Consider the following 11,233-nt stretch of genomic DNA (forward strand, 5'->3'; position numbering starts at 1 on the left):
AATATTTTGATGTTCACAAGCAATCACAAATCAAAATAATTAGAAACTATGACTACACCTGGTAAAGTCATCTCGGTTTATAGTTCAGTAACTTAGGTAAGACACACACTGCTCATTTCTGCCCTCGATGGTCAGAGGAACACTAACTCATATTCTCCTGGGTGACACATACATCTGCACCTGGTGCCTGCACCTCTTTTTATCTCCTTCCAGCCTGGTCTCGAATTTACGATAGCCCAACCTTGACTTCATGTAAAGCCTTCACTGCCAGTGGGAACATCTTCAGAATTGCAAGGGACTCCAGTTCTGGGTTGAGTACCCCTGCCCTCCTTCCTGCCATTCTGACCATGCTCCCCCCGTCCCCCCCCCACCCCTGCCCTTTGCAGGGGTTGCAGAAGGGAGCAGGACAGCAGGTCATGATACGGCCCATCCATCAGTGGACAGGATGGAGTGGAGAGAAAGTGAAACCTTTTAGCTTGTTTGAAAGGGGGGCACTTCCCACTTCCGCAATGAAATCAATGAAAAATGTGCACCCTTATTTTTCATTTGTTATACAAGCCAGTAGCATTTTATGTACAAAATATGTGTGTATGCATGTGTGCCTGTGTATGTCTAAAAAATAATCATGCCGATTAACATGCTAATGGACGGAGACAAGTCATTGACCATTTCTGGGCCTTTTTCCCCCTTTCCTCTAAAATCAGTGATTTGAATTACTTAATCTACGAGGTCTCTTCCAACTGTAAATTCCAACCATTTTGTCAGACTGGAAAATTGTACTGGCTTCTTCTGCAGTGGTTTTTTGTTTGTTTGTTTGTTTGTTTTCTAGGGGGTTTTTTTGTAGGTCATTTTTTCACATACATAGACACAAATCTCATCAAAGATTTTGTTTTTCTAAAAAACCAGGATTTTGGTTCTTACTCTTTGACAGCTACTCTCCTCGTTTAATACTATTGGTTTTTTTAATACCGTTTGAAGGGACCAATGTCTGGGCCTTAGTTTGAGGTTATCTACCTCTAGAAAGCAAGGAAAATATACACGCAAAGAGTTTCTTTTTTTTTTTTTTTAAGATTTTATTTATTTTTTAGAGAGCGAGCGAGAGAGAAACAGCATGAGAGGGGCGAGGGTCAGAGGGAGAAGCAGGCTCCCCGCTGAGCCGGGACCCCGATGTGGGACTCGATCCCAGGACCCTGGGATCATGACCTGAGCTGAAGGCAGACGCTTAACCATCTGAGCCACCCAGGCGCCCTGCAAAGAGTTTCTTAAAATGGCATATTTTCCCCCAGAATTATGAGTCAAATGCTGTAGTAATTACAGACAACAAATGATTCTAGATCTTTAAAGGGTTCTCTTGGATGAGAAGGGAGTGAAAGAAAAAGGGTCAACCACTGTTTCGAATGAAACACTTGAGTTTCATTAAAGCTTTTATGTGTGTGAATAATTTGTCTAATGACTTGCACTGGATCCCACCTCAGACCTTGCTTGAAGTTCTTTCTTGAAATTCTTCCTGGAATAATAACAGTTGGGATCAGGATACACAAAAACCAGTAGGTACAAGACAGGTTACACCAACCAAAACTCTGAGTGCTAAGGACTCCTTTGGGAAGCCTACAGATTTTATGGTGAAGATATCCTAGTTTGGGGTGAATTCGCTGTCTTTTAATTTTTGTTCTTATATTAAAAAGTTTATGCTCCGCAGATTTATTTTATAGTATGATGGCTTTGTTTTGTTTTCCTATTTTATGGAAAAGTTGATAGTCTTTTTGTAGTACTGTTGTTTGTGAAATATGAACATAAATATATGAAGAAAAAAACCTTGAAGTGCTGCGAATATTGTGGAGTGTAAATTAGTCTTAACGTTTTATCATTTATTTGTGAAGAATTTGAGACCATTGTATAATTATCTTGTTGGCTATGATATTTTATGCATGACCTCTTAACCTTTGACTTTTTGCTTATTTCCCACTGCCAAAAGGAAGGCAGATTTTATGAAGGATTTTGGTAGCAAATCTATTTTATAAGGTGAAAATCCACAGTGGAGGCAGGAAAGTCTGTATCTGTTTCGACTCAAGTTTAGAAATAAAATGGCTCCATCTGGGAATGTGCCTCTTTTACTTCTTCTCGTCTCCTTTTCTGGTTCCTATCTCTCTCTCTGTATCTCGGATCCCTAGCCACAGCTCTGCCCAAATCTTCTGCCCACCGAAGTCCCCCAGCTGCCTTTTGATCATTGAGAGGTTGGTCAGTGGCCTCCTTGATGACATTCATTCTGTGTCTGGATCCAGTATGTGCTGCTCATGTTGGGGAATCCTTTTGGACTGGCTAGAATCTTTGCCAAAGTGAGGCAGGCCCTGAGACTGTTTGGGGACTTTTAGTACACATATTAGAAGGGGATGACCCTGGTGCAAATGAATTTAGATTTGAAGTAGTTTAGCCACAGAAGTATCACTTTCACTGGAGGCAAGGTTTCAAATTGACCCTGACATTACAAGCAAATCTAATAATTTCACACTTGAGTTTATTATGCTGAGTTTACATCAATGTTTTAGGAATGTTTAAAATTCAAAGTGAATTGTTCATATTGGTTCTAAACGGTCACATACCTGTGCGTAAATTATGTTTTTCTACTCAATTATAGTTTCTTTCATCTTCTCCAGCAAAATCTCTGGGGTAGGGCTATATTTTGTTGGAGAGACCCACTAACAGTTCCAGCAATTCTTTGGAGCATTGAAGATGTACTCTGTGTGTTTTAATATTGTTTCTCTTGTGATTGGCATTTTTTTATCCCCCATTTTTTTAAATACCCTCTCCTACTTTCCAATAGATCCTGTATTTAAACATCTAGAAGATGTTGGTGTTAGTACCAGTGTCCCCAGATCTCAGAGATTGGCAACATAAATGTGATTTCTGGTAGGCATACATGGGCTGCGTAGCCATGTCACTTTAGAACAAGCATCTCGTGTCATTAGAGAGGCTGGCGACATCTTGTGTCTTGTGTGGGAGGCTCCTCCCCCAGATTTTCTCACAGCTGGCCCACTGTTGACAGGAGGTTGAGAGCCCCACCTTCTGGAGAGGCTGTCTGCCCAGACGAGACCCAACCCTTCCAGGCACCAGGCTTTCTTCAGCCCCTTCTGATTGCTGTCGATTGCTGCCCGTTTGCCAGCTCACTTCTCCATCTGCAATTCTCGGTATTTGATTGTTTTCTGTTTTCCTCGTATTTAAATGTAAGCTCCATGAAGGCAGGGACTTTATTTTGTTCATTCCTGTTTCCTCAGCACTTAGAACAGAGCAGAGCACACAGTGGACTATCAAAATGTGTTGCTTTTGTTTTTTTTAAAGGGGGGGCAGTGTGTGTGCAGAGGGCGAGGGAGAGAGAATCCCAGGCAGACTCCATTCCATTCCCAGTGCAGAGCCTGCTGCGAGGCTCAATCTCACAACTCTGAGATCACGACCTGAGCCAAAATCAAGAATTGGATGCTCAACCGACTGAGCCACCCAGGTGCCCCTCAAGAAGCATTTTTGAACAAATAAATCCTCACTGAGAAAAACTGAGCTTATAAGAATTAGGTTATTATTGTTCATGTGTTTCTTTTAGAAGTAAATTAAGTTTATGTCAAATATAAAAAACTACTTTAGACTAAAATTACTTATCATAAAAACTAAACATTCCCAAGAAAAATTAAATAATTCAAAGTAATCTCATACCTGTTTTTAACCACTAAATTTTAAAGCAAAAAAAAATTTTTTTGAGAGCATGGATAATGATGTGGAGAACAAAGGCAAAAGAAATGTAGAAAAAAATTAAATTTCCTTTGCAGCCCACTGACAAGTACTTAAAAGACAGGCAGGGTGACCTTCCTGCAGGAACTCAACTGCCTCAATATTAATACATTGCTAGAGGCAAAGGGCAACCTAAGCTTGACATTAGCCTGACCTCCAGGATCCTGTGAGTCTTCTTTAACATATAAAAATCCTTTTGCAAACTTGCTTTATCTCTACCCTCCTCCCCCAAGATACATGTAGCAATCATCTTCCTAACATATGGTGCACTGATATATATGTGAAGGCTCTGAAGACTAAGGTTTTACTAGACGGTAGCAAATGACCTTATCTTAAACAGCAGCTAGCCCCTCAAGGTCCTGAAAACCTTGCTTCCAAATTCCTTAGAGACATACACTATCCTTAACCCCCTCCCAACTTAAAAGTATATAATCAGTCACCTGTCACAACCCCATTGCAGCTCTTCTTGCCCACAGGTCCTGTTCCCATGCCTTACTAAAACCACGTTTTTTGCACTGAAAGTGTCCCAAGAATTCTTTCGTGACCGTTCGCTCCTGGACACCGAACATTATATCACATCAGTTAAAATGAAGTCTTTTTATTTTCCTTCCCTCCATAGCTCAAGTCCTTCCTGTGTTTTTCTTAACAGATACTGACTGAGGTTTTTACTGTGTTAAGTAAAACTGTTGCAAACTGCCCTAAAGAATGATCCATATAACACATTTCACCAAGTGTTCCATGGAAGTCAACTTAAGAACTTGAGAAAGTTTAAACCATTTACAGCAATTCTACCACTTTTAGGAGATTGTCTTCTTTCTGGTCTCATTATTTTTTAATAGGGAATCAAATTCTGTGTTCTTTATTCCAGTTAAATTCATGCAATAGGGGCGCCTCGCTGGCTCAGCTGGAAACAGCCTGTAACTCTTGATCTCGGAGTTGTGAGTTCGAGCCCCACATTGGATGTAGAGATTACTAAAAAAAAAAAAATTTAAAAACTTAAAAAAAATCATGCTATAAATAATATTTATTTGCTGGCCACAGATTAAACTTATTTTAAGTTTTTTGGAGCACCTGGGTGGCTCAGTCGTTAAGCATCTGCCTTCGGCTCAGGTCATGATCCCAGGGTCCTGGGATCGAGCCGCGCATCAGCCTCCCTGCTCCACAGGAAGCCTGCTTCTCCCTCTCCCACTCCCCCTGCTTGTGTTCCCTCTCTCGCTGTGTCTCTGTCAAATAAATAAATAAAATCTTTTTTTAAAAAAAAAAAAAAAACTTATTTTAAGTTATCTTCTGGAAGATAAAAGGTTTACCAAGCTAAGTAACTTCATATCACCCCTGCTGACTTCATTTCTACCATTCTCATAGAATGAAGTTCCCCGTCTTCTATCAAGCCAGTATCTCAATTTGCCTCCTTGATCAATTCATTATTGTCTCATTCAAGGACGTGTTAAAGTACCTCCCCTTTCTCCTGGACCTTTTACTCTTCACTGAACTACTCACTCCTTCGTCTTAGCTCTATAAAGATAGTCAAATCTGTCCTGTCCAGAAGAAACTCTCTTTTGGTCCTTTATCTCCATTTTATCTTCCTTCCGATCCAAACACTGCAATACTCTTTTGGTTATTTATTGCTGAGTAATTTAAAACACTAGCCATTTGTTACTGCATGATTCTGGGTTGACTAAGCTTAGCCCCGCGGACCATCCGCTGGGGCTGTAGTCAGAGTGCTCTCTGCTAAGCTGGAACCTCATGATGGCTCCCTACGTGCCTGGCATTTGTTGCCGGCCATTAGCTGGGTGACTCGGTTCTCCTGTACAAGCCCTTTCCTCCTGGATTAGAATTCTAGAAGCATGGCATACGGATTTCATGATGGGAGCATTCTGAGTGTGCAAAAGTGGGAAGCTTTGTACCTCCTAAGATCCAGGTTTGGAAGTTGCCCAGCATTGTTCTACCATATCCCATTGGTCAAAGCAAATCATAGGATTAGCCCAGACTCAAGGGGAAGGGAAGCAGACACCACTGCTTACTGGAAGGAGTGACAAAGAATTAAAGTCATCTTTAATGCACCACAGTTCCTGCCTGGAGAGAATTTTCATTTCAGCCAGTCATTGACAAGAACAAAATCCTCTGCTTACATTTATAGTACATCGGATGATGGGGAGAATTTTCCATAGATTACTTCTGACCCCGTACATTCTTTTTTTTTAACCTTGTTTTTCCTCCACTACCCCTTGAACTTCTGGTGCTGGTGCAATAGTTCATATTTTAATACATCTGGCCTCGTACTTCAGCAGAGGGACGGGCAGGGATATTCCTGGAAGTTATTCCCCTACTGCATAAGTCAGCAATAGCTGAAGAAGCTGAGAATCACATAAATATATCCCACTAAACCCAAGCTAAATGCACTGCCAGCTCAATTTTCCCCTTGACTGGATCCCCCAAAATGTCTGCAGCCACTCTAAGCATCTAACACCTAGGGAATTTGTGATGGAGAAACTGGGGTGGAGTCACTGACACTAAGCAACTGCAGTTTAAAGGTATTTTAACTTTTGTGTATTTAAAAAAGGCAATAATCTTGTGCACTTATGAGTGGGGTCCCTCTAGTTCCCTGAATGGGACCCATGCATGTGAGGGGCCCTAAGCTCAAGTTTTATGGTAAATCTGCCCCTGCACAAGATTCAGATTCAGGCTTTCACCCTCATTCTAAATGCCTCTCCTGGGCCATCTGATAGCCCTGGTACACAAGTCCCAGACTAAATACCTGCGTTGCCTTCTCCCTCTGCATCGGCCAGCCTTATCTAGGCCTATCTTTCACTGGTCACAGTGCCCTCTCTCTGGTCACCCGAGCTAGGACTGTGCGGGTTGCCTTTATCTCCTTAGTCCTTCAAATTTTTTTTTAAGATTCTTTTTTAAATTTTATTTTATTATGTTACGTTAGTCACCATACATCATTAGTTTTTGATGTGGTGATCCACGATCCATTGTTTTCATATAACACCCAGTGCTTTATAAAGAGAGAGAGAAAGACAGAGAGAGACAGAGCGCATGTGCACAAGCAGCAGGAGGGGGGACCCTAGGGAGAAGCAGACTGCCTGCTGAGCAGGGAGCCCGACATGGGGCTCGATCCCAGGACCCTGGGATCATGACCTGAGCCGAAGGCGGATGTTTAACTGACTGAGCCACCCAGGCGCCCCTTAGTCCTTCAACTTTGTCAGTCACCAAGTCCAATCAATTCTACTTCCCAAATATTTTGTAGGTAAAATATATGTATTTAATATTTACAAAATATTTGTATAAAAATATACTTATATATGAGATATGTATATCTCAATCATGCAAAATCCATTGCCTTCTTTCCATGCCTGGACACTCTGCTCTAGTTCCAAGCTTAAAGTCCTTCAGGCCATTGGTTAGGTTCAGGACACCAAATGTGACATGCACAGCGCCCCCTCATGGCCGCTCCCCCTCATGGTCCCGCCCCCGCAGACTTCTGCTGCCACGGTTCTCCAAGTGTGGTCCAGGCACGCCTGGGGGCCCACAGAATCAAAACAATTCTCATAATGATACTATGATGTTACTTGCCTTCACCACTGTTCTCCTTTCATGAGTGGAGTTTCCCAGCTGCTACTAGACATGTAGTGTTTCAACAGGTGGGATGCTGAGGCAGATATGAAAATCCAGCTTGCTCCTATTAAACCAGACATGAAAAGGGTTTTTGCAAAGATGTAAAACAATGCCACACTCCTCACTCATTTGTATTGGGAAAATTTAGCGTTTCATTTTCCATAAAATATACTTTAAACTTAACATGTAATTAAATACATTCATAACTATGTTTAAAATTTCTGTTTCAATTCCTAATATGGTAAACATCAATAAATAAAGCCCATAGGAACAAAAGCTCCTTGGGTCCTCAATAATTTCTAAGAATGTAAAGTCCTGAGACCAAAACATTGGAGTTCCGCTGTTGTACAACCTCATCTCCTGGCAAGCCCTGTATGTTGTGCTAAGCTATAAGCCCGCCAATGCTGAACTTATTATCATGGTTCGAAATACCCGCTATGTGTTCTCTTCCCTTTGTCCTTTCCTCATCTTCCTTTCCCAGCCTCCTCCAGAGTACCTCTCCTAACTCCTCCCTCCTCGGGATGATTCAGGCATCCCTCCTCCTTGGTTTTGTTGCAGGATTTTTTTTCTCCCTCGCTGAATGCCTGCGGTTCTGGGTCACACGGCTTCGAAGAATAAAGTGGTAGACCAGACAGAGGGGTGGGCAGCAAAGCAAAGTTTATTGCGTGATAGCACAATGACAGTACCAAGCTCCGGAGGAGGGAGGGGACCCAAAGGGGTTGCCACCAGAGTTTGTAAGTCTAGGGGGTTTTATGGGCTTGTTGACAGGCTGTTATAATCTGATTAACCCTCCCTGCACCTCTCATCCAATTAGGTTTTCGTCATTTATCTATCACGTGGGAAAGGGTGGAGGGCTCCTTTCCCAGGTGGGGCAAAATCCTTTCAAAGGTTGTTTCCTCTTGGGGGGGGTGGAGGAAGCTGCCTTCCAATATCCTTCATCAGTCTCACATTGCACTCAACCCACAGCGGGTGGTAGTTGTTAGCAGTCCTGACTCCCTCACAGGACTGTGGGATCCTTGATGTGGGGTCATGCCAGCATTACCTTCGTCACCCCAATGGCTGACACAGTCCCTCTCACAGAATACCACTCAAGAAATCTTTGCTGAACAAATGTTCTTATGCTCTACAAAGTAAAACAGTGTTCTCTTCCTAACATAAAATTATGCCTGATACTGTTATATTTAATATATTTGCTTATTTATATCCTTCAGACAAAATCTGTTTTGTTTTTGTTTTTCTGCAGATTTTTTTTTTCTTTTTAATAACGCATTAAAAACTTACTTGGTCGTGGCACCTGGGTGGTTCAGTCGGTTAAGCATCTGCCTTCTGCCCGCGGTCCTAGGATCGCGTCCCCGGAGGACTCCTTGCTCAGTGGGGAGTCTGTTTCTCCCTCTGATGCTCCCCCTGCTTGTGTGCTCTCTCTCTCTCTCTGTCAAACAAATAAAATAAAATAAAATAAAGAGGTACAGGCCTAATTGTTAAAACAAACAAACAAACAAAACTTACTTGGTCAACAAATGAAATCCTGAAGTCTACCATAGAATATTTTTAAATTCAAGGCAACTGCCAGCAGAGAACACTCATGAAAGTAGATGGCATTAACCATCCTCCACATTGTTGTGTTTCACCTGGAATTTTTAAAAAAAGATTTCCCAGCAGCTTTCTGTAACATGTTATACTTATCAAAGGTAAATAAAAAGCCATGCTATGTTTCATAACAGAATAAATTAAGTTGGGTAGTTTTTTAAAGTAGAGAGATTTTAAAATCCTCATTAAGTACCTGATAGAGAATGACTGAATTCTCAAAACAAAGCAAAACAAAACAGAAAAAGGACTTATATTGATCTTTGTTAAAGCATGATTCACCTCCTGGCCCACCAAAGTGTTTATCTTTTCTTCTTACATGTTTTTATTCAAGGTAGGTACTTGCCATCCATTTGGAAAGAAGCTGACAGAAAAATGGTGTTCTGCATTTTTGAAAGACCATTTAGTTCAGCAGAAAATATAGGACCGTTATCTTTTGTTGTGCCTGCTGGCAAACCGCAGGCACCCAGCATTGGGTGGGTCCTTAGATGTGAAGAAACTGCCTTTGAAAACAACGCCTAAGGCAAGCCAGGTGGCCTTCAAAAGCTAAAGCACATTTTCAATTCAAAGAACATTCAGCAGTAATATTTGCAGGACTGCCATACTTTTAAAAACATAATATGTTCTACGGTTAAGGGGAAAAAGCTTGCCACTTACTCAGCTCACATGGAACAGAGGAAATTGCATGAAATAGCAGTTAGTAAACCACAATTCCATCTCCAGCTCTGCCAGCAAATATCTCAGCAAATACAGGTAAGTGTTCGTTTGTGCCTTGGTTCTACCATTTAAAAGGTTATATTTATCTAAACTTCTTCTTTACTCTGATAAGGAAATTCTATGTCCTAAGATGGCCAACCGAGCCGGGAGAGAGTCCCAGTCCTTGCCCCGGGGCTCTTCCGGGTTCTTCTCCCTGCTCTGCTTCCCACGCGCACCAATCTGGGTCCTTCTCACTGCCCCGCTTCGCACACACGCCAGAAGTGCCAAGTATGTGGAAGTAGAAATGTATAAACTGCCCCCTTTGTTTGTGCTTGGGGCTCAGACCTTTGGAGACCACTCTCCTCTGAGCCCGCCGGCATTAAATAAACCTCCTATCCTCCAAGATCTCCGGGTGCCCCTTGGTTCTTCCATCAGGCCCGTAACAATTTCACAAAAATACTTGGAGCAGCTTATAATTAAACAAAAATATACAATGATATAGTGACATAGAAATAGGAGCTCATAGCCAAGGAAAAGAATAAAAATCTTCCAGTTAGAAAAATCAGTTGCTTTGGGGCGCTTGGCAGGTTCAGTCGGTAGAGCATTTGATTCTAATCTCGGGGTTCTGAGTTCAAGCCCCACATTGGGCATGGGGCACACTTTAAAAAAAAAGAAAAAGAAAAATCAGTTGCTTTGGTTAATTTCTGATTTGATTCCAAGTACCCTGGCGGTTGAGGCAAAAAGTGAAAACCATGGTCAGTGATTCAGCCTGCTACGTAATGGAGCATTCTAATTTCTCGGGGGTGGCGGTCTTTCCCTAGCACTAAATTCTAAAAGAAAATTCCTATGTGTGCTTATGGATAATGTCTTCAAATATTTTAAAGCAAATCCAATAGGAACTTGCACGTAACTATTTAATGAGCCTCAATGAAAACTGAGAACATAATTTTAAACCTGAGTATATCCATACTTTAAATCCATGACAGTTACAGCGTTTGCCCTACTGCAGGCCTCCAAGGACTATTTTATAAATAATAAGCTATAGAAGGGCATTTTTAAAAGTTGTAAGTTAAACAAATGTTAGATATTTTTAAATGTATCTCTCCAGGCATACTGATAAGATGATCAGCTGGCTCACTCTTTCTTTCTCTTTTTCTTTCTTTCTTTCTTTCAGAAAAGTTAAAAATTCCTTAATTTTTAATTTCTGGTACCACCACCACAATTTACAGGGCAATATATCAGATGTGATGAAAAGAAAAAGAAAAAGAAACAGTTACAGCACTAAAAGACCTCAGGAATGTACATGTAATTGACACCACATTGCTTTAATCAATAGTTGCACTGTTTGCGAAGTGCGGCTATGACCTCGACTAAGAAGGGGTTCCTGTTCAAGCTGCAGTAACTTTTCTGACTATGGATCATCGTTCCTTCTGTGGCTGATTTTTAGAGTTCCTTTAATGCATTTGGGATGACTGTCTCAAAGTAACCTGCAGCTGTCCTGACAACTCCTCGCTCTCTCTGCTCCTAAGAACCGTAGCCCCTTCATTCTGAGTTTTTT

This window comes from Neomonachus schauinslandi, chromosome 1 (genome assembly GCF_002201575.2).
Source record: "Neomonachus schauinslandi chromosome 1, ASM220157v2, whole genome shotgun sequence".
Lineage (NCBI taxonomy): Eukaryota > Metazoa > Chordata > Mammalia > Carnivora > Phocidae > Neomonachus > Neomonachus schauinslandi.